Below are 23855 nucleotides of genomic sequence, written 5' to 3' on the forward strand. Positions count from 1 at the left end.
GAATGCAAAACAAAGAAAACTTCTGATATAATATGATTGTTTTAATAAAGTGTATCACTCAATTATAGTCAATACAAAAATAAAGGCTTTTATAGAACGGAATGCCAAGCTGCTTAGTCTGCACTGCAGATAAAACACAATGACAAAAGGCATAATTTACTCTTATTGTCATGTTACTGATATGTTCAAATTTTGCATTGGTTCCAGTTCTCAGTGAATTGTAGCCTGGGCCCAATGAATGGGCTCTGTCGAGCAGATAATGTATATATAATATATGTATAATAATATAAATTAATTATTCTGGCAAAAATATTTTCTCTGGTAGCCATTGGGTAAAGCTCTGGTACAGTGCTGAAACAGGAAGTAGGCGGAGTATTGGTGATGACGTACAACAGCGAACCAACCAATAGGGTGGCGATGGAAAAACCCAGGCGGGACTTTGAATCCCAGAGAAAAATACATGATACAAGCCCGTTGTATCGCTGCTGGAAGGTATCTCTTCCACTCTCTGGACAAAGACGGCACCAGAGCACAGACTGCTTGGACACTGAACTGCCTGCCAACGCTACACGCACCTACAAACACCAGCCTGCAGAAGCCCTGTGAAGCAGCCCATCCCAGCCACGAGTTAACAAGCTTCACTGGTGTCCGTAGGACATTCTGCTTCGAAGGTAAGCTGTTGCACAGGATGGGCCCCGTAGCTAACACTATGGTGGTGTTAGCTTCAAAACTATGGAACAAAGCACACACTGCTTCCTTTAGCTTTAAAGGTAACGTCATCGTAACATTAACTATTGATCACCAAACACCACTCAAACACAGCTGTCTATAGCCTATGGGTTATTTCACTTATCTAGCTAGCTATCTGCCTATTCAGCTATCGTTGATTAACTGATGAGCTTTAATAAGATATAAACGCATTCTTTCAACTATCGTTAGAAGCTAGCTGGCTTGCTAACGTAGCTGTTAGGCAGTGAGACAAGCCAGTTGGTTAATGCACATATGGCCATTTATATCCCATTTATATCCCATTTTACACTAATCAGTTATTAATTATATCATAGCCGCCAGTGTGTTGCTGTTTTTCAGTTCACAAAGCTGGTGATGCAGCGGATATGTTTTTGTTAGCATTAGCTTAGCTTGTAGCGCGGCCTACTGGCGCATTCCTTTGTTGCAAAATAACTGGGATGTTGAGGCTACATGACGTCACATCCATTTTGTTAGCATTCCATTTGCAGAAGCTCGATCGTTACTTTACATGGCAGTAAAATGCCACTGAATGACCAGCATTGGTTAGTTGTTAACGTCGTGACTATATTTATAACGTTATAACGTACTTTGCGGTTTATAATTGAGGACTGAATAGCCTATCACCGTCATGTTGAAAGTAATTTCTGCACCGCAGCGAACATAACATACACCATTTAACGGTGTTATTCGGCCGTTTAACGTTAACCTACATATTTCCGTTTGCTTTCACGGCTAACAGACAATTGATTAAACTAACGTTACAGAGTACAGACCATTGTTAGTGCTGCCCACGTTAATTTACTGCGTGCATCCTTCTTCTGTTTGCGTGCACGGCCATGTAAGATGAGATCAAAACTAACGTTACAGACCGTTACAGTCTGTGACTGTTAGTCTGTAAATCGTTTGTATTATTTTATTTCCTTATCCCCACACTGATGCAAGCTCTATTTTGGACCAAACAGGCTTGAGATGAGCCATGAGTCCAGCAGCTGCATAAAAAAATGTGAAATGATTATCGCTTATCGGACAAGAGAAGCAGATATTTGTCTGTTATAGGTATCAGCTTAAAAATCCATCCTAGCAGCATCATAAAAGGCATTCAAATAGCTATTTTATTTTAAATAGGTAGCTCCCTTTGTTTGTTTCAGGTTGGGCCAATGGACAGCTTTGTCAGAGACACATTGGCGGAGTGGCAACTTCAAGACCTTGTAGATAGTTTTAAAGGTAAGGTTTCTATTTTATTTTTTTATAAATATTATTTTGGAAAATTATTATTTAGCTCGGCCTCGCCTGCCCTATTGGCACGCCCGTGTGTGTGTGTTGCTCTCACTAAATATTATTGCATCAGTGATGTCACAATGCCTCCATGTGTATGTGTTTGTGTGCCTCATTATATCACTGATTACATCATCAGTAGGCATTTTAAATACTCACACAAAGCTGCTTTATCATGTCTCCTTCCGTGCTGAGATTGCATTAGAAAACAACACGCCATAATATCTTTCAAGCAGTTTTTGTTGATCAGCGCTATCAGCAGCACTTCAATTCGTACGGTCAGTCACACACACACACACACACACACACACCTGTGAATATAGTATATTGGGGAGAAGGGCATGGTGCTACCGGATAATGCTGTAACTCTGTTTCCCTGATGAACTCCACAAATCTTTGTGGACTAAAATACTATGCTACTTCCACTTGCATAGGGGTCATTTTTGGGTTAACTTATGCATTAAGGTTAGTTCTGACTCTTGTGAAGTGCCGTTTTGAATCTCTTGGAAGTAAAAACATTGAAGTGGTCCAAATATTGACCACAAGTGCACTAGTTGTTATTTTAGGGTTGATCGATTCTTCATCTTTTCTGTTTTTGTTTGTTTGTAGGTTGAATCAGCGGTACAGGCGATTCACCAGGGCCGACGCGAGCTGTCAGAGGAGGCCTGCCGCTCCTACACCCGCAAACGCCGAGCTGTCAGAGGAGGCCTGCCGCTCCTACACCCGCAAATGCCGAGTCCTCATCCCCGAGGACCTGAAGCACGTCATCGTGGACGACCAGCATGGCATGCTGTACTGCTACGTGCCCAAGGTGGCCTGCACCAACTGGAAGAGAGTGCTCATGGTCCTGACGGGCGTCGCCAGGCCCCACCGGGATCCGCTGGCCATTCCCGCCAACGAGGCCCACGTGCCGGGGAACCTGCGCACGCTGTCGGAGTACTCCACCTCCCAGATCAATCAGCGCCTGCGCTCCTACCTGAAGTTCGTCTTTGTGCGCGAGCCCTTTGAGCGGCTGGTGTCTGCGTACCGCAACAAGTTCACGCGCAGCTACAACACGGCGTTTCCTAAACGATACGGCACGAAGATAGAAAGGCGTCACCGACCGGACCCCTGGCCGGAGGCTTTGGAGCAGGGCGACGACGTCTCCTTTGAGGAGTTTGTGTACTACCTTGTGGACCCGGCCACCCAGCGAGAGGAGCCCTTCAACGAGCACTGGGAGCGGGTGCACTCGCTGTGCCACCCCTGCCTCATCCACTACAACGTGGTGGGCAAGTATGAGACGCGCTACGTGCTGCAGCTGACCGGGGTGGAGGGGCAGGTCGCCTTCCCGGCCTCCTCCAAGAGCACCAGGACTACGGCAGCCCAGTTCTTCCACAACTGGCAGCCCAGTTCTTCCACAACATCAGCCCCTTCTACCAGAAGAATCTGTACAACCTCTACCGCATAGACTTCCTGCTCTTCAACTACTCCATGCCAGCCTACCTCAAGTTTAGTTGAGGCTGGGACTTCACTCATCCACAGACTCATGCTTGAACTCTCTGATCCTGATCTTTACATGGACTCCACTATGTCACTTTCAAGGTCTGTTACTTTGCACTTTAATGCAAATTAATTTGAAAATTGCCTTTCTGTCTACCTGATACTTTGTATTGCTGCACTGCATACTGCACAAAGACAAATTCCTCATTTGTAACATGTTCATTATGGCTATTAAGTAAGCTTGAATCTTGAGACTATTGTTTATTTATATACTGGACTCCCCCTGCTAGTATTGACTTACAATAATTACAGTCCTTGATAATTACCCACCTATAATGACACACAATTTTATATAAAATTTACTTTTTGGAACACGGTGGAAAAGTAGGAATATCTATGATGTGCTGCTGTGCGTGACTTTATGCTTGTTTTCTATTTGTATCTTTATGACTGTTTTATTTGACTATTGCACTATTTAAGGCAGATTTTGTGATTCAAAATGTTTTTTTTTTTTTTTTTGTTTTTTTTTTTGGCTTGATGTTTTCTTTAAATATATAGCCCACATAATATGCAACATATACAGAGTTGTCAAGTTTTTTGCTATTTGCAATGCACAGTTGTCAAATCATCATCGTTTGATTCATTTCTTATGTCCATAAATAAAATAACAAAAAGTTCACGGATCTGTTCTCCTTTAAATTATTATTGTTGTATTAATAATCACATGTTATCATTTAAATCATTGTAATTATGTGCATTATTGAAGTGGTTCTCAACCTTTTTTAACCAAGTACCTCAGAAATTACCACCATATTTAGTGATAAGTAATATTTATAAGTATGAGAGGAAGGGAGCCCTGCCAGTGGATAAGCACTGCATGCATGTATTAGCATAACAATGTATAGTGGGGCTGGGAGGTGCAATACCAGCGGCATGCCATCAGCGAGCCACCCCGGCGGACCGCTGTTTCACCGACTAGCACGACCACAGCGGAGCCGCTGCGGCTGCCGACGGTGGCCCGCCGAATTGGTCTCCGGCTTGCCGCCGGCGGCCCGCCCATGATCTGCTAGCTGGGATGAAGCAGACAGAGTCAGAGAGAGCTTTTTTCACTTTTCACCAGTCACCATTGGTTCAAGGCAACGATGTGTTTATTAGCCAGAGGTGCATTACCGCCACCTACCGGACTGGAAAGACATTTACTCGGCCTGGATCCGTGCTCAAATGCAGCGACAGAGTCGAATGTAAGGGCCCTGCTGTGCATGCTGCACACCGGCCCCAAAAAAGGTTCTGTGTTACAGCATTAAGACACCACCTTGTCTCATACATTTTGAGCATCAACTTTTTCTAATTTTTCCAGCACTCCACAAAGACACCCATGCTACCCATCATCTCCTCCTGATAACAGGGCTGGACTGCAATATAATTCTACCGGTGCATTGGCCGGTGGGCCGCTGGCTAGTGGGCCGGTCAGGTTGGTGAAAAAGTATTATGTATTTGATTGGGCCAGTAGCGGTAACCTGACGCTGCCAGATCGATGAGTTTGCTTCAAATATCTGTTTCACAAACAACATCCATCTGGATTCGGCCAAGCTACATTGCTGAAGAGGGCGGTCACTTTTTTCCGGCTACTAGGCAGGTGATTGGATGGACCGTCTGTCTGTCACCGTCTGGGCTTGCCAGCGCCAACCAATCAGATCGACTTCCCTTCATGACGTAGCAGCGCCTGATCAGCTAGGACTACAATTGCTAATAGTTAGCATGGAGGTCGCAGATTTTTTGCTGTTTTTGTAAGGTGAATATTGGGTGCAACCATTGACTATTCAATTTGCCAAAAGAAAGAAGAATTACTGCAGATGTCTGACTGAGGATGAAGTGCAGGTAGGCCATTTTGCACGTTAAATGTAACTGATTGGATTAACTGATGTTACGCTAACGATAGCAACATTTGGAGGTTGGGGTGCTACGTCTGATGATTAATGATTAATGTTAACGTTAACAGCGATTCATTCATAACACATATCGTTGTTCGTTTCTTCAGGGAACTGATGACACGATATGACACCGAGTGGCACGCACCCTGGACGGCTAACGTCATGGAGACGCAACGCTCTCTAGCCTTTATGATCATGGCAACAACCAAATGCTTTGATACAATATAATGATTTAACGCTACTATTTAACTGGTGAATTTTAGCATATGTGTCAGTGGAATGGTAGATATTTACGCATGACTGGAGAATGTTATTTGCTTACTTTTGTAATAATAAACTAAACGGAGAAATGACGGCCGTGTGTGGTGTTGTTGTTACATAATCTGCTGGTCTTGAGGCACGATTGGGTCAAATGATAAGACGATGTAAATGCATAAAGATGTTGTCAGATGAATCTGCGAAAGGGAGCTGCCTGGAGCCCAGAGGACGTCAACAGAGAAGAGGAAAAACACCCTGGTTACACCATGCAGCATGTATTTGGATATAATCTCTAACTTTAAGAATGGTTCCTTGTTGATATACCGTATTCCTAGTATTGGCTCCCATGACGTTTGTTTACCCCCTATCTAAAGTACAAGTGCAAAATCTTAAGCTACCGGTATGTTCTATCAATAAACCAATTTCTCGAATAACAGCTCCAAAATATCAGACATATAGGACTACTATATGCTAGAGCTATATTCACACTTCACAGTATTATTTATGCAAGCGGGGGAAAATATCAGATAAACTGATTGTTGTATTGTATCCTGAGATCTTTAATCTCGCCTGTATAACATAATATGTCACTCGGACACCAACGTGAGTTAACGTGGTTTATTAAACAGCAGCCAACATTCCAATCATAGCAGAATACACTTCAGCTAGCAGTAAAGGGACAATACATCACACTGATCTTTGCAGTTCTGTGTTGATTAGCTAATAATTCAGTGGCATTTTGATTAACGTTATGATTTATTTCGATTTGGAACAAAAATGATGGTTTAACAGATTGCATGTTTACTGGGCTGTGGTGAGAAGGGCTTTGTGTTTGTGTGACTTGCGTGAATGGCTAGCCGTTAGCCATTACAGCCTTACAGCTAATAAGTTATCCCAGCCTAGCGGTCTGAAGGCTATCTCCCCAAATTCTACAACAATGTCTTGTTTACTAACGTTCATAGTTGATAACATTACAGCAATACAGTTACGGTTTCGTACTCACTGTAAGATCAAGTGTTTAACGTTTATGTTAGCTTATTGTTTTGAATAGAATGTTTGACTAGCACACTGGAGCTAGCCTCGGTAGCCGCCGCCATGTTGAATAGTGAAAGAACTACAAACGCAGAGGCGCCTCTCGGTGGCGTCACACCCGGTCTCGCCTAAAGCCCGCCCCTAGCTCACGCTGATTGGTGCGCCTGTGTGGCGGCCGGTTTGAATGCATCTCTGAGGCCAGGGCCAGACTGAGGTGGATTGTGAATTTGTGGAACAATGCCGCCCCCGTCTGGTGGAGTCAGGCTACAGTAGCGGCCCATTCAGGCGTCAATAATGAATGATTCTGGAGTGAGACCAGCCCTCTAACCAATCAACATTGGTCCACGTGGGTTTGGGCCGGCCGTCAGCGGCCCATTCACGGCCCAGCCACATCTCCGCGTCGTTTGACGCGTGCTGACGCTGCTGCCCATCCACTTTGTATTGAACATGCTGCTCGACGCCTCGCGAAGCATGCTGGGAGACCAGACGATGCGTAGCAGGCTTGTGAAGCGACAGTGGGCAACAGAGGGGGCGGGGTGGAGTTTGACAAAGTACAAAGCTAGCCAATTGAGCTCGTCCTAGGACCTACCCTACCCTTCCTGTCCTCTTCCACTTCCTCTCTACCACCAATTTTCAAAGAAGCAAAGTAAATCTAGCAGCAGCTAGCTTGGGAGCTAGCTGCTGCTTGGGGACTGTCTGCCTTTCCGAAGCCCTGCCACTCCGAACGTTAACTTCCATTATTCGGACTGGCAGTCGTTCACCTTAGAAGCCGCAATGCCGACCTTAGGTTTAGGCGTGGGGGTGGGAGAGGTTAGGTTTTGGGTTAGGATCTGGGGGAGGTTAGGTTTAGGCATGGGGGGAGGTTAGGTTTGGCGTGAAAAACGGGGAATATAGAACCCGGGGAACATAGACATGATCCCTTTCTGAGTGCCGATATTTCGGAGTGGCAGAACGTCGGAGTGGCAGCACGTCGGAGTGGCAGCATGTAACCCTGCTGCTTCCGGATTTCCACGCCCACCAAGCGTCAAGCGTCCATACAGCCAAGCGTCAGCCCGCGTCAAACGACGCGGAGATGTGGCTGGGCCGTCACGGGGCGGCCACATCTACGCATCGTTTGACGCGGGCTGACGCTTGGCAGTATTGACGCTCAACGCTTGGTGGGCGTGGAAATCCGGGAGCAGCAGCTAGCTCCCAAGCTAGCTGCTGCTAGATTTAGCAGCATGTTCAATACAAAGTGGATGGGCAGCAGCGTCAGCCCGCGTCAAACGACGCGTAGATGTGGCCGCCCCGTCAGGCGTCAATCATGAATGACTCTGGTCTCTGGCGTGAGACCGGCCCTCTAACCAATCAACGTTGGTCCACGACGTGCAATTGGGCCAGCCCATTGCAACTGTCTGTCACTTCAATCACAGTGTTTGAAAAGTGGCGCTGCATCATGGCACCACGTCCACCTAAACGGCCAGGTGGAGCCGAAAAGATTCGGTTGCAAAAGAAAAGACGCATGAAAGAAGATGCTGCCAAATGTTTTAAAATCACTGACTTCACATCGACGTCGTCGTCTGCGTCTCACTCATTTGAGGTAAGCGTGGCAGCTATTTGAATTTGACCAAGCGATAGGATTCTGGCTTGTAGCCTTGACGCGGTACACGCCAAACTCTAACACACTGCCTTCCTTGATATCGGCAATCGCACCTACCTGGTAGAAAACTACCTAAAGGCCTTCACAAATTTGTAGAGCCTGCTGGTAAATTTGGCGTACATATGATCGACCAAAAAGCACTACTTAATTTCAACAAAATGACAACTTTTAGGATTGGTGCACACTGCTAGGTAATCGATGAGTGAGCTAGCTAACGTAACGTTATTCATGGTGGTAGCCAGGTGGGTTAAACGGCAACAACGACGTTATGATTTTCACGTTTTTATAACGTTTAGATTAATATCTAAACTGTGCTTATTAGAGTAACTTATAAACAATATTTCATTTCCAATGACTTGCTTGCTTGCTCCATCAAACACAGGCATAGAATGAGTTGAGTTGTAACAGACTATGGGGAAAGATAGCCTACATCAGACATACATATGGGAAATGTTTGTGTGGCTATATTATGTCCAAAGTAATCTACTCTCTATATTTTTTGGTTTTGATTATCTAAGTTTTAGTTAAGTTTAGTTTTATAGTTTCACCTATAACAATACTGATTCCTAGTGGTAGGGACGCCAACATGACAACAATCAATACACTTGTATTTGCGTTAAAAAAAAATCAGTGTTGTTATGTTTAGTACTGTACTTATGTATATTTAATAAGTAAACGTTGAGTTCTCACTGGGCACGTTTATTCAATGTTGCAACATGATTACACCTAAAACCCCTAGACCGGGTCATAACATGTGGCTTTATAAGTAAATCCCCAACCCATGCGAGCTCGAAAAATTGGGCCGATTCAAAATTGTGGGCCTGTCTGAGCCACATGGCAGGTAGCTTTTTTGGTCCCAGTCCAGCCCTGCCTGATAAGGACTGTTGTCATCTTCTTATCGATGGCTCTGGTGTTGATGGTGGAACTGTTTCGATGTTGGAGACACAGAGGTACAGAAAATATACAGACTAATATAAGTAACTTAAATAAAGGCAACGCTTGAGTAAATAAGGGCTGCAAAGCACATTTAGAGCAGGTTCTTCTGGGACAGGAGATACAGAGTTCAGAGTAGAGTAGTATTTAAAGTGCTGGCTTCAGATGCTAATGAGAAAACCACATGAGAAAAGCAGACAGAAAAGGTAGAAGGGCCTCTCTCTCTACACCCTGTAGCAGCAAAGCAAAACAGGGTTCCCATGGGTCCTTGAAATCCCTGAAGGTTTATGAATTTGCGGGGGGAAATCAAGCCCTTGAAAGATTTTGAAAATAAACATGGGTCATTGAAAGTGCTTGAATTTACCGGTATATATTTTGGAGAAGATAAATTGATTTTGTTTTTTAAATTGTTTACTTAACGTTACGTTATAGTATGTTGTTGTCTGTGTATCTCCAGCTGTCTGTGCATCATTCACATGCCACCTGCCTCGAGAAGCCCCCCTTATAGAAACCATTTCAATCAGTGGAAAATAGAGCATTTTTAAACATCAGTTTGTCACTTATGGAGCATTTAGTCCTTCTAAAAAAAATAAACTACAGACATCTTTATGTTCTCTAGATAAAGTATGCAAATTATCCGAACAAAAATGTGGGCTATCAGGGATAAAAGAGCCACCATTAATATGTAAATATTGATTAGCTGAGCAATTAAGGTAAAGATAGTTATGAATTCTCTTTACATAAGATGTATTTTTCTAAATGGAGGTTTCTGTTTGTGTTTCTGCAGCGTGTGAAGGAGAAGAGCAGCTGTGATGATGTCATAATGGAGGAAGAAGCCATGTAACCTGGTGGATAGTCTCGGCTCCCAGACGTTTGGTGAGCTGCGCCACCAAACAGGAGTGAAACGGATTAAGACTGAGGGCTGAGTCTACCTGGTGGATTACAGCCAGCTATATTAAGGCTTTTAACCCTCATCATGCTTTTTTATTATTAAGTATTCTCATCTGTGTATGAGGCCATTTACACTTGGCGCTAACATGCGTTTTCTGTGATCAGATTGCAATCAGATTGTGTTTTATCACTTGAAATGGCAGCTGTAAACACCCCCAAAACGCATTGAAGAAGGATTGCAATCTGATCGGCTAAACCACCTCCAGAGGTGGTCAGGGATGCATTGTGTACACATTGAACACAAGTGTAAATGCAATGTGTCCTCTCAATCTGGATACAGCAACTTCATGCGGATTGAGAGGACAACCATTTCTGCCATCAGATTGCAATCAGATGGCAGAAAACGCATGTTAATGCCAGGTGTAAATGGAATCAGGTTAATGCGGTCAAGCACAATCTGATTGCAATCTGATTGCAGAAAACGCATGTTAACGCCAGGTGTAAATGGCCTCTACAAGTGTTCAGCTTTTAGAACAGGAACAACAAACTTATACATTCTTCAGAATGGCTGTTAACTCGTGAAAAATTCAACTTATGTTCTTTATTTGATTTGTCTCATTACTTTCTTGTTATGCCTCCGCCGGCGATAGCCAGGCCGGAGGCATTATGGATCCGGGTTGTCCGTCCGTACGGCTGTCTGTACGATGTTTGTTAACGCGATATCTGAGGAACGCCTGGACGGAATTTCATCAGATTCGCCTTAAACATTCACTTAGGCTCAAGGATGATCTGATTAGATTTTGGTGGTCAAAGGTCAAAGGTCAAGGTCACTGTGACCTCTCGAACGCCATTTTCAAGCTTAACGCGATATCTGAGGAACGCCTGGACGGAATTTCATCAGATTCGCATTAAACATTCACTTAGGCTCAAGGATGATCTGATTAGATTTTGGTGGTCAAAGGTCAAAGGTCAGGGTCACTGTGACCTCTCAAACACCATTTTCAAGCTTGTTAACGCGATATCTGAGGAACGCCTGGACGGAATTTCATCAGATTCGCCTTAAACATTCACTTAGGCTCAAGGATGATCTGATTAGATTTTGGTGGTCAAAGGTCAAAGGTCAGGGTCACTGTGACCTCTCAAACGCCATTTTCAAGCTTGTTATCGCGATATCTGAGGAACGCCTGGACGGAATTTCATCAGATTCGCCTTAAACATTCACTTAGGCTCAAGGATGATCTGATTAGATTTTGGTGGTCAAAGGTCAAAGGTCAAGGTCACTGTGATCTCACACACCCATTTTCCAAGCTATGTAATGCAACATCTCAGGAGCACCTTGACGGAATTGCTTCCAATTTGCCTCAAATGGCGATTTGGACTCAAGAATTAACTAATGGCGGAGGCATAAGTCCGCGTTGCGGTCGTTCTAGTTTAGTTAGTGTAACATAAAAAACTGGCCTCATGACTATTTCAAGAAATGAAGATTCTCAGAAGTGAAGTCAGATAAAGAGATTCTCAGAAGTGAAGTCAGATAAAGACTAATGTTTTCAAAACCACACCGTCTCTAAACTGGGGCTGTGTTTTTCACAAGTGTTTATATAACCGAGACAAAATAAAGTTTGAAACTCCACGAGACCTCTCTACTTTCGTATATTAAATAACTGGAAAAGAAGAGGAATCACAGAAGCACTGGAAAACATGATGTAATCTAATAAAGTATATTTTATTTGAATGAACAAGTTTTGGTATGACATGGCCCTGTGTGCCATGGAGAGATGCTGCCTGGATGTGCTCTCCGAGGAAAAAAAACTGTCTGCGTCTCAGTTTTTACCCCTCTCTGACCTCTCCGTCTCCTCCTCTCTCTTACCTCACTTCCTGTCCTTTTCAACCAATCATCTGTCTTCCTTCTGAGGGGAACTGGTCATGAGTGTGCGGTTATGCAGGTCTGTGTGTCAACTGTCACTCAAACTTAATTGACACCCAGACCCTTTCTTCTTTAGAAAGGGGTCTGGAATGTCTCCTCCCTCCCTTCCTCTTCCTATATCAAACAAATGGCTAGCTGCCTGTTACACCCCAAGTCTAGGGTTAGGACTGTAACATGAAATACGTAGAAACAAGTATCAAATTTGCAACAAAAATGGTTTTCTTGCTCAAAAAGGGAAAGGGGGAACGAGGACGCTCTAGCTGACAGGGAAATCTGGTCCAGCAGACCGCTGCCTTCAGTTAACCCCTCGGTCGGCACTGCTGTTCCCTAACACAACAGGTAACGTCTCATTCCTGCAAGACACACAGAAACAAACATGATTTATAAACAAAGACCAAAATGCACAAAGAAAAACAATTGAATGAAATGGTGTGTAAATGCACGGATGAGAGGGTACAGGTCTCACACTCCAGTACCACTCTGTTGTCATGTTGAAAGTGAGTCCTCTATATAGGCAGACAGACAGGGCTGCTATCCAATCAGCAATCCAATCAGCAACCAAATCTCCAACCAGCTGCACCTGCGAAGGACTGGGCCAAAGACACTGTCGGCCACAAGATAAACACCCGCAACCAGGAAGTATGTCACGGAAATAGTTAACGACGAGGGAAATGGACCGGACTCTCAGTCCATTGACGAGTCTACAAATAAACTATATAATTCAGAAAAGAAAAGAAGAAAAACAAATGACACAGTCGTAACACTGCCTTTATGATGGCAATAAAGTGTCCCTATATAGCTCTATACATCCTCTAGCCCACACTTCCTTCAGATCTAAATCAAAGTGTGGGCATGTAAGTGCACGTGAGTGTGTGTCTCATCCTATTCCCCTTAGGTGTCTGTATGTGCGTTCTGTGTGTCCTATGTGTTCTGTATCTACCATTATGTGTGTGAGTTACTCCCCCCTTAGGTCATACACTCTTGCCCAATGTGTGATTGTTTGGCCAGATGCCTTTTATGACTCTAATGGACAGTCTGACTGATGAGAGCGGCTCCAGGAATGGATTGTGTAGAAACAGGTGACTCTGCCGCATTCCGGAACTGGAGCCAAAGGCTGACTGTCTCTCCTTCCAATAGTGAAATAGCATTTAACAATGCATTACTAATAGCAATTGATATGATTAATGATTAACATATACTACACTACACCTCTCTGAATAGAGTCTGGGTTTGTTTTAGCTTTGACAAGTTACTTACCAAGCCCTGAGGTCAACCAGGTCAATTGTTTATGATGCTAACAGGTGCTGGAACTGGTCGACATACTACTGCTTCCCTGAAGTTAAATTTATAAATCAATTAAAGAGCTTTATCCCACTAAAGGAATTGCATTCGTATTGTTTGCAATGGAGAGTTAGTGTCCCATGGTCTAAAGTTCACATGGTCTGGAGACATGTCCACCCCACCAAGGAAAAACATCAGATTTCAGGACAGACATGACATTTATCCAGCTATGATTAATTTATTCACACACAAAAACATCAAGTCACCTGATGTTACATTACAGAGAGGTGTGATGCACTGATGTGAATTATCACCAAGGAATAATGCACACGTTAATTATCACATTATATTCAAAAGCAGCAAAACTAAGCAATACAATCAATCATGGTAGAGAAAAATATATAAATATCGTATGATAAAAAATTTCACAAAGTAACTCCTGTGATAAAAAACTACATGTAGGATTGTAAATATTATTGTTATTTGAATGTTTCCAGTGCGTATCTACTGTCTTACAGTCGGTGTTGTCTCTACATACATGAGCTCCTGTTATGTTTTGTCCTGCAGTGTCAGTCTGGTATTGTGCGACTGTTTAATCTGTCAGTAGCAATTAGCCACTCAAACCCTTTGTCCACCTGGTGGACAAAACTGGTTCTGATTCTGAAAACAACATGAGACTCAATATTCAATATTCTTCCTCATTTAGAAATGTATCTTTCCCATCACTGTATAGAGCTTTGTGTAGCAGAGAGAAGTGAAACAGAAACACTGGGAGAGCTGACCTGAAAGTCAAGCATTAAGCTGCACGAGCAACCTGATCAACTCATTTTCACTGTCTGATATGTTCATGTGTGATTTAGTCATGTGACTAATAAAGATCAATAATCTTATCAATGCTCACTGTCACTCAACTTTCCATAGTGCTGACTGAGAATAACAATAATGTAAATGCAAATCGAGTGTTCAATTTGATAACACAGGAATCTAAATAATTGCCATGTGTACAGTAGTTAATGTTGACAAATTATATGATCAGAAACTGCAGAAATTAAGATGTAAATTTACCATCTACGACTGTTAATACACAGACTTCCTCCTCATTCATTTCTTTTTGACTAGTGTCAGCTTGTCCTTCAACATCCCTATCTTTCTCCTGCAGCTCTTCCTGACTCTTCTCTTCTCTCTCAGTGAACTCCATGGTGTATTTCTCCAGCTGCTCTGTGGTTTCCTCCAGACTCTCCACAGGTTTGACCTTCTTGCCTGCTTTGCTTTCCTTCTCTGGCTTTAATTTAATTTTTGAATGCCAGTTCTTTACCTCCTGACTTTCCTCATGGGCCTTGTTCCCAGGGGTGCTTTGACTTTCCCTCGGTTTCTCAGGTGCCTCCTGATTTCCCCCCTGTATCATGGTTTCCTCCTTAGTTCCATCCTGCTCTGAGGTTGCCTCCTTACTTTCACCCTGATTGGTTGCCTCCTGCACTTTCCCCTGCTCCTCGTCCTCATGCTGACTTTGCTGTTGTTTCCCAGTTTCCTCCAGACTTTTGCTCTTGTCTCCAGTGGCTCTCTGACTACTTTTCCTCTGTCTCCCAGTCATCTTGTTATTTCCCCCATGTTTTCTGGTTGCCTCCTGATTTGTGTCCTGCTCCCCAGCTGCTTCATGATGTTCCACCTGCACCCCGGTTGCATTCTGACTTGGTTCCTGCTTTCTGAGTTCCTCCAGACTTTCCACAGGTTTGACTTCCTGTTGTAGCTCTGCCTGAAGCTCTGTCTCCTGTCTGACCTCTTGCTTTTCTCTCTCTGATGCTTCTAGCTGTATTTTGAGCTCTGTGACTTCTCTGCTGACTGACTCAAGCTTCCTGTTATACTCATCAATCTCTTTTTCTATCTCCTTCAATTTCATTTTGATTTGCTCCTTCTCATTCTCTTTTTTCCATTTTAATTCTGTCTGTTGAGTAACTTTTCCCTCTCTGTTCTTCAGGCCTGTCTCTGTCTTCTGTAGCTCTTCATTAAGTTCTGCCTTTCTCCTCTTCAGATTCTTTTTGGCCTCTAATAGAGGATTTTTTTTCATCTTTTTTTCTATCCAACCTGCTGACTGAAGCTTCCTCTCATTCTCATTGTTCTCCTCCTCCTGTCTCTCTACCTCCTGCAGTTGTGATTTCAGTTGTTCTCTCTTGTTCTCCAGTTCCTTCTGCTCTCCTGTCAATTTAGCAAGCAATTCTTTTTTGGGCAATTCCTTCTCTTTCTCCTGTAGTTCTTTCTCAAGTTCTCCCTTTTGTTTCACCAATGTAGCAACCTTCCATTCAAAGTCTTTCTGTTCTTTACTTTTTTTCTGTAGCTCTTCTTCAGGTGTTGCCTTTTTCTCCAGATTGTTCTCTGTCTTTCCCATCAGACGTTCCATTTCGGTGTCATCATTTAGACATGTCTCCCCTCCTCTCTGTTCAGTTTCATCCTGGTGCTTCTTGGTCTCTGTGTGCAAATAGAGGCAAGACACAGTGTTGAGGGTCACATTTACTGGATTTATGCAGTATTGTCTTAGTCTCTAAAGCAGCACACTAAATGTCCTTTCACAGGTTTAAATTAAACATGAAAGAACATTTAGTTTGCTGGCTTATTCTCTCATCTAGACTTTTTTTTTTACACATTGGAATGAGTACACTTTAAATCCTTTAACGAGGATCCATTGGAGGGCAAGTCTGGTGCCAGCAGCCGCGGTAATTCCAGCTCCAATAGCGTATCTTAAAGTTGCTGCAGTTAAAAAGCTCGTAGTTGGATCTCGGGATCGAGCTGACGGTCCGCCGCGAGGCGAGCTACCGTCTGTCCCAGTCCCCCACATTTTTTTTTGCCTTGCATTTTTATTGATTCTTTGAGTGAGGTTCTAATCCAAGGCCTAGAGAAAAGGTCTGTAATTGAACACAACTGTGGGAGCAAAACCAAAACGTGATGCCAAAACTTAAAACATCAGTTGTATAATATTTTACTTGCCTTACAGCATTATGAAGCATTTAATCCCAAAATGAAACATAAAAAAGAGTGACAGCATGTGAGTAGAATTCATGGAATGAATGAAATTTGTGCCGCACCTTAGCGTTACAACACCTTTGTTTTAAATATCACAAGTGTTTTTTTATTTTTTTGTTTTTTTCATTTTTTATTTAATTATTATTATTTTTATTATTTTTTTTGTTATTTTTTGTAATTTTTTCGTTTGTTTGTTTATTTTTTTATGTATTTATTGTTGAACAATAAACCCTTCATATCACTGCAACCATCAACGATCTGGTAACTTTACAATAAGTAGAAGAAAGATTCATGTGTGACTCACTGATTTTGTTTCGTCTCCATCTCCACACAACAAAGACAACTGCAACAAGACACATGAAGACAACAGCCAAGACAATGATGATATAAAGAGCAGGAGAACTGGATGGCTCATCTGAAATGATCAAACACAAACCAGCATGGCATTTATATCAAAGTAGACCTCAGCTGTTTACAGCTAATAAAGTGTCCATATCGACTTTAGAAAACCGTTGTACATTGGACATGAATCTGTGTCTCCCTGGTCTGGTTGATGTTCTGCTGTTGAACTCTACAGGTGAACATGTTGGTGAGGGTCTTCTTCTCCACAGTCACTCTGCTGCTGACAGTATAGAGGCCATCAGGACCTCTGACTGTCTCTGGAGGTCCAGCAGAGAGGATGTTTCCTTCACCGTCCAGCCAGAACACCTCAGGCTCTGGGTACCAGCCTTTACATTCACACCATAAAACCACTCCACTGCTGTTTTTGGTCATCCCAATGACAGGAGAGGAGACAGCACCTAATGATGCGTGAGACGAGACTATTTGGTTTAAATGGAAATGGAGTAACGATACTTGGCACGTCATATAATCATCATCTGGATGAACAAAGATGTAAAAGACAATGATCATGTGACCACTTACCAACAACAAGTTGAACAATGGAGTCTCTATCCAGTGTGGGAATGAAGCATCTGTATCTTCCCTCATCAGAGAGTTTCACATTAGAGAGTTTCAGTGAAATGTCTCCATGCTTCAGTTTGTCCATGAACAGTGACGTTCTTCCATCGTAGGACGGGTTTTTATAACTCACAAGCTCCTGACCGTCACGCCAAATACAGACAAATCTGGGGTTCAGGTCAGGTCTCGCCCACTCCAGTGTCATGGCAACAGCATCCATGGCAGGTTCCAGACGGCATGGCAAAATGATGTCATCACCAACTATTGCCACTAGTGGTTGAGATGAACCAATCACCTGAGACTGACCTGAGAAGAAATAGCCAGAGATGGTTTAGAAACAGCGACATGGTCCAATTCCTGTATCTGTGTCACATGGGTTTTGCCACTGCCCTGCCCCTTTAGGAGACTAGCGGCAGATCTTGAGTCATTTGGAGCCAATGGGAGACGTGAACGTGAACACAGATTATGACCGATTCTTTCTATTGGACCTATTTTTCACAAGCCACATATCTTCTGAACATTCTGACACTAAAATGGCATGTTGACAGCAGTGTTTGGGCAAGTTACTTTCAAAATGTAATATACTACATATTACTAGTTACTTTCATTTGAAAGTAATACGTTACTTTACAATATTACTGTCTGTGTAGAGTAACTCATTACTTATTACACTACTTTTGCATTACTTTTCACCAAAACAACAGCAGCAGCAAAATGACATCGCTGCCCCGGAACCATCGCGGAAAATAATTTCAACCGTCTTGAAGTCAGTGTAAACAACCCAAAAGTCTAAATGTTATTCTTTTCCTTTGTTATTGTCATCTATAGTGGTTATTTGCATAAAAACACAGTTTGATTAGGAAATTATTGTATCTTTTTTAAATGTGCAATAATACAATGTAACTCAATTTGTAATTTGAGTTACTTGACAAAGTAACTGGTATAATATTACTGAAATCCTATAAGTAATAAGTTATATTACTGAGTTACTGCTAAAAGTAATATATTACATGTAATATGTTACTTTTGTAATGAGTTACCCCCAACATTGGTTGACAGTCAAGTCAGGAGGAGAAAATTAACTTCGTAACTTCGTCACTGTCTCTCAGCAACACACTCTCACAAGATTGTGAAACATATCTTATTGGTAGCTAACGCTGACAGCGATGAGCTAAAACTAAAGTTTGCAGATGAGATGTAGTAGCTAAATCTGTCCATGGAAAAAATATTTTTTTGTGAGCAGATATCTTAGTTTCAAGATTGAGCTAGCAAGGCACTGGCAGTTTTGTGTTTATACTTATGTGCCCCGGCTTATTTCAATAGCAGCGTGAAAAATGTATAGGCCCAACACATTTAGTTACATCTGGCCAATCACTGCAGAGACGGGTGGGGTGTTCGGACTCAAGAGTTACATTTACAAATCTCATTTATCCCACAAACAGAAGCCCCTCCGACCTTCAGAACACATCTGAAACCCTCTCAGACCAGAGTATAAAACAAGCTTAATGATGTTTTTGTGTGTAAGTTACCTCCACAAGAGTGTGTCAGAAGGAGAAGGACAACAGTGTGATGGAGAACCAAGACAATGAAGACCTTGATCTGAAATTTAAGGGACAGGCCGTCCTTCAGCTGAAGCATCCTGGAGTTCTGAACACTGAAATAAACCAGATGTGAAATGTTGATTTCCAGGAAGAACTTATGGAAGAAAAAAGTGATGTTTATGCAAAATAATCAAAACCAAAATATCTCTTCCTCCAAAGATACTCTTAAAATGCGTTAGGGTCTTTGTTATTATCTGCCAACAATCATATCAAGAGTCTTTTATTTGATTTATTTTTTATTTTGTTCTGCAATATCATTTTAGAATGAAGCTTTATCTGATTTTGGGAGAATCACAATCTTCATCCTTCATAGTGCATCAATTTATTTGCATTTAATATATCAACTGTAAAGCTACATCCACCATGTTGAATAATTGTAACAGGACATAAACTGTTCAACAGGTCCCCCTGGTGGCTGTTCCTTTATGTTCAAGTTCATAGACAAATGCATTTTATTTTGCTTGTAGTGTGAATACAAATGTGTCCTGGCGACCAGTTTCAAAGCTTACACAATTACAATATTGAATAACAACAACAACAACAACAACAACAACAACAACAACAACAACAACAACAACAACAACAACAACAACAACAACAACAACAAAGTAATTTCCTCTACAGTACAAACCTTCATTGTGTGGTTGAGAACTTTATTTTAACTTTCATCTGTGGCCAATAAGTGTTAAACAGTTCTGATGGCAAAGAGAGGATAACTTTAAATTGTGTTTTGAAGCTGCCATGTTTGTTGAATATATTACACTGGATACAACACGTTGTTTATAATTTACATAATCATCATCGTCAACCTTTATTTCACCAGGCAAGTCAGTTAAGAACAAATTCTTATTTACAATAACGACCTGGCAACGACCAGACAGTGCAAGTCCAGTTGCTTCAATAAATTATTCAATAAATTACTGACATGTAAATCCATAATGACCGACAGGACTTTGTGCTCAACCACTCAAAACAACAGTCTGTTTTCAAAGTCAAATAAGTGCTGTTGACGTTTTATGATTCAATTTCACATTTCGCATTCACCATTTTGAGCGCAATAAATAAATCATATAGACTGAAGAATTATTTGTGTTTGAAAGGAAACCTCCTGCACCTGATGTCAGACCTGCTTTAATTCTAAAAGCCTGGTTATAAAAAGCAATTTAAGAATAATAATTTAATTTGATAACATAATTCATACCTGGATGATCGACTCACCTGTCCGCACAGATAGAGGAAGTGACAGGGCCAAAGTCTAACTTCATCCTGGTCACCTGATGTCAGTGACAGTGTTGGAAAGCAGTCTGTCTGTTTGCTTTTATATCATACATTAACTCTGGTGTGCGTGTGTTTCTCAATTTGCTATTTAGGCTAATACAGTAGTGGATTACCTATTGATGTTGCAATATTCTATTATAGTATATTCTAATTACTGTAATGACTTTCATGCATACAATTCTGTGAAGGCTACTATAGTTTTTTATGAAGCTGCCGTGCCGATAGCCAATGTTTGGATGATAGGCTAATTAACCTGACGTTGCCAGATGGATGGTTTTGGCTTCCTTGTGTCAGGGTGAAAAAGCCTGTGAAACATCATTCAGACTAGAGCATCATGGAACACTAGAACTCTCCACTGAAACCCACACTAATTGATTTGTTTTAGTGTCAGCAGATCTTTCAGTCAAGTACAAGTATATTGAGCACATTTCAGAGAAACTCATGTGCTTCACATAAAAGCAAAATTTTGGAAGGAAATCAAAGCAAATACTGTTCATACTGAAAGGGTGGGGGTGCAGACTGAACCACCACATCAGGCCTTACAGAAAACATTGTTGAACAATCAAAAGAAAACAATATAATGAATATAAAAAGCTTTGATTACAGGTTTTCTTCCACACTGTTTTCTGTGATCAGGGAGAACCTCCCTCATTTCAGAAGTGGTCAATTGTCAAACTGATGTAGGCCTATCAGTTTAGCCCTAAACATTAGAGTGAGTCTGAATGTCTGTTTGCTTCAGCATGCCCTGAACTAACACGGCTCACTGCGCTCAGCATATTTGTGCACTACTTAAACTACTCTCTACTTAAAACAACTGAACTTTGGAGTACAGTCAACTGATTTCCGTTATTCATTTACAGCCACTATTTTGTGAGGGCAACAAATTATTCTTTGTCTTCATTTATTTACATAGCCAAATCATGAGTAATAAAAGAAATGCTCTGTCATCTTGCCAATGAAGTCTTTATGAAACAGGCGATATGTCTGTTGATTTAGCCTACTGTAGGGGGCAGAGTAGGACCTTTTATTCATGCTCGTGTGTGTGTGTGTGCGTGTGTGCGTGTGTGTGTGTGTGTGTGTGTGTGTGTGTGTGTGTGTGTGTGTTTCTTATGTGTATGCATTATTGTGGTTGCCGTCTGGGCACTCATGAAACTGACTGACTCCCAGCACTATTACTGTTTATGTCCTTTGCATACTTGTATTTATGTGGACATAAATACATATTTCAAATGTGTGTGTGTGTGTGTGTGTGTGTGTGTGTGTGTGTGTGTGTGTGTGTGTGTGTGTGTGTGTGTGTGTGTGTGTGTGTGTGTGTGTGTGTGTGTGTGTGTGTGTGTGTGTCTGTCTGTCTGTCTGTCTGTCTGTCTGTCAGGATGGAAGATGAATTTGGCCAGGTTCCTGCATAATATCACCAGTGAGATGTCCAACCATCATCTGAGCCCTGTACTACGAAACTAGTTTAACAGATCCGCGATAAGTCCCTTTGATCTGGTTTGACTGAACAGGATCAAAGCTATCTAGTTAACTGATACTACGACGCTGGTTTTTTACTAGGTAAGTGGACCTGGGATCTGCCTGTGCACGCGCACGTTTTTCGCTCGTGCACAGGCGCGCGTCCACGCGAAAGAGGTGCACTAGCCAATCACATTATGAACAGCTGAGTTGATCCACGCCCACACCAATTTCCACACCCATTTCCTCGTTCCATGAAAGCGCAGTGCATGATCAGAGTTTTAGCGGATATTTAATGTATCCGCGATTTAATGTCAGAATGAAAATCCGCGTTGGATAGTCTGCTGAAGGGCTGTCTAAAGCAGCAGCTTGTATTCACATCAGTCATTTGATTTACTTCGATCAGCGATTTCTGTCTGATACAGCTGCATACATTGATACAGCAGCAACAAATGTAATCTCAGTCTATACATTTCCACAATCTGTAAGCCTATTTAGACCATAGATTTAGAAACGCATGCTCAATGAATAATGATCTCTATCACTCATGTGTGTGGTTGCACTGATCGAATAATTCATATATAAAATAGCCTAGTATAAAGCCTAATAGCCTACTATAAAAGAGAAAACTGCTGAACTGAATTGAGACGATGCGGATTTTCTGGCATGTAGGAGAATATCACCCTCACTCCATTTGAGGGTCCATTCATGATATGCGCGGCGGTGATTAATAGTGATCATATTTCTCCACGCATCGTTGAGCTGTTAAGACATAAAGTGGTAAGTAGGCTTAATTTAATTATGTAGCCTACAGAGCCACAAATGTTTTTCTTGTTATATTCTCAGTTGACTGCAATCTATTTTTCATATGGCGATCTTATATGAACGGTGAGTGACTCCAGAGAGCCGATTATATGGGTCTGTCATGGATTTTGATCTTATCCTCTGAAGCTAACCTGAGGCCTGTACTACAAAGCCAGTTTAGTGGTTTAGCGAGGTAACTTCAGGTTTAAACCTGGTTTGGCCGTACTACAAAGCAAGTTAACTTCTTACCGACATATATTTCCATAGCAACTTATGCTTCACACTTAACCTGGTCCGTAGCAGGTTAAGTTGCAAGGATAAGATTAGACCTTAAATCCACCGCCCACGAACCAATCGAATCAGCAGTTTGGAAAAATGGCCAACCCCTTTCTGGATGAGTTTCCCGAAGGAGCACGAATTGTAATGTTGAATGAGTAATGGTAATCAATGTTAATGTTAATCAAGGACTAAAGCCTTGCACTTGTTGGCTATTTTAATTAAGCCCTATACCACTTTGGAATATGTTTTTATATATTCATTTTTGTGCTCTCAAGTAGCCTAGATATGTTGTTTGATCCCGCTGATCGATTGCAGCTGAATAGTGAGTGGAGAAATATCACTAAACCGGCATAAAAAGGTTACATAAACGTCTCCAAAGCGCACGGTGCCGTGTGCGCAATGGAGCTGAGACTGACGTTGGGTTGGAATTGAAATAGTCATAGCTTACATGCTGGCCTACTACATCTAAGCAATTTAATATGGGATCACCTGCACACAGGCGATCCCATATTAAGATGATTCATATCTAGCCTACTCCTGCATTTTGCAGCTGCAAGTGTTGCTTTTGGCCTGTATGATGTGATTGAACTTCATATTTCCAGCATCATTATATGAAATATGGAGATATGCGACTCTGCTGACAATATATGTGACCACAAAATAGGCTATTTTTTATAAATGAAATCTATGCCCGCACATACCGTGTCGTTCAGAAGCCTCTTTTAATTTTATTATCATTCTTTTTTTTATTGATAGCCTATAGGAATTATTCAATCAGTGCGACTAAACATGACATCATTATTATTCGTTGAGCCTAAATGGTCTACGGATTTTGGACTGAGACATTAGGCTACACATTGCTTCCACTCGCAGTTTATTGAGAGGGTGAATTCAGCTGCTGTAGGATACGTGGAGGCAGAAACCGCTCTTCAAATAAATGACTGATGTGAATAAAAGTGGTAACTTTAGACAGTCATTCGGGAACAGACTAAAAATATCCAATGCGGATTTTGATTCTGACATAGTAGTCGATGGCTTTGATGAATGAGGAAATAGGCGTGTCTGGCGCTGTA

The 23855-nt window shown here is 42.0% G+C and overlaps 1 pseudogene across 1 annotated transcript; it reads left to right on the forward strand.

Annotated features, from left to right (window-relative positions):
- Positions 1 to 381: 381 nt before the first annotated feature.
- On the forward strand, positions 382 to 3522 carry LOC310779490 (carbohydrate sulfotransferase 11 pseudogene; annotated as a pseudogene). Its single transcript has 2 exons — positions 382 to 492; positions 2635 to 3522. The product of its transcript is annotated as a carbohydrate sulfotransferase 11 pseudogene (transcript).
- Positions 3523 to 23855: the final 20333 nt, after the last annotated feature.

Source organism: Poromitra crassiceps (genome assembly GCF_964638095.1).
Source record: "Poromitra crassiceps genome assembly, chromosome: 7".
In the NCBI taxonomy this organism is placed as follows: domain Eukaryota; kingdom Metazoa; phylum Chordata; class Actinopteri; order Beryciformes; family Melamphaidae; genus Poromitra; species Poromitra crassiceps.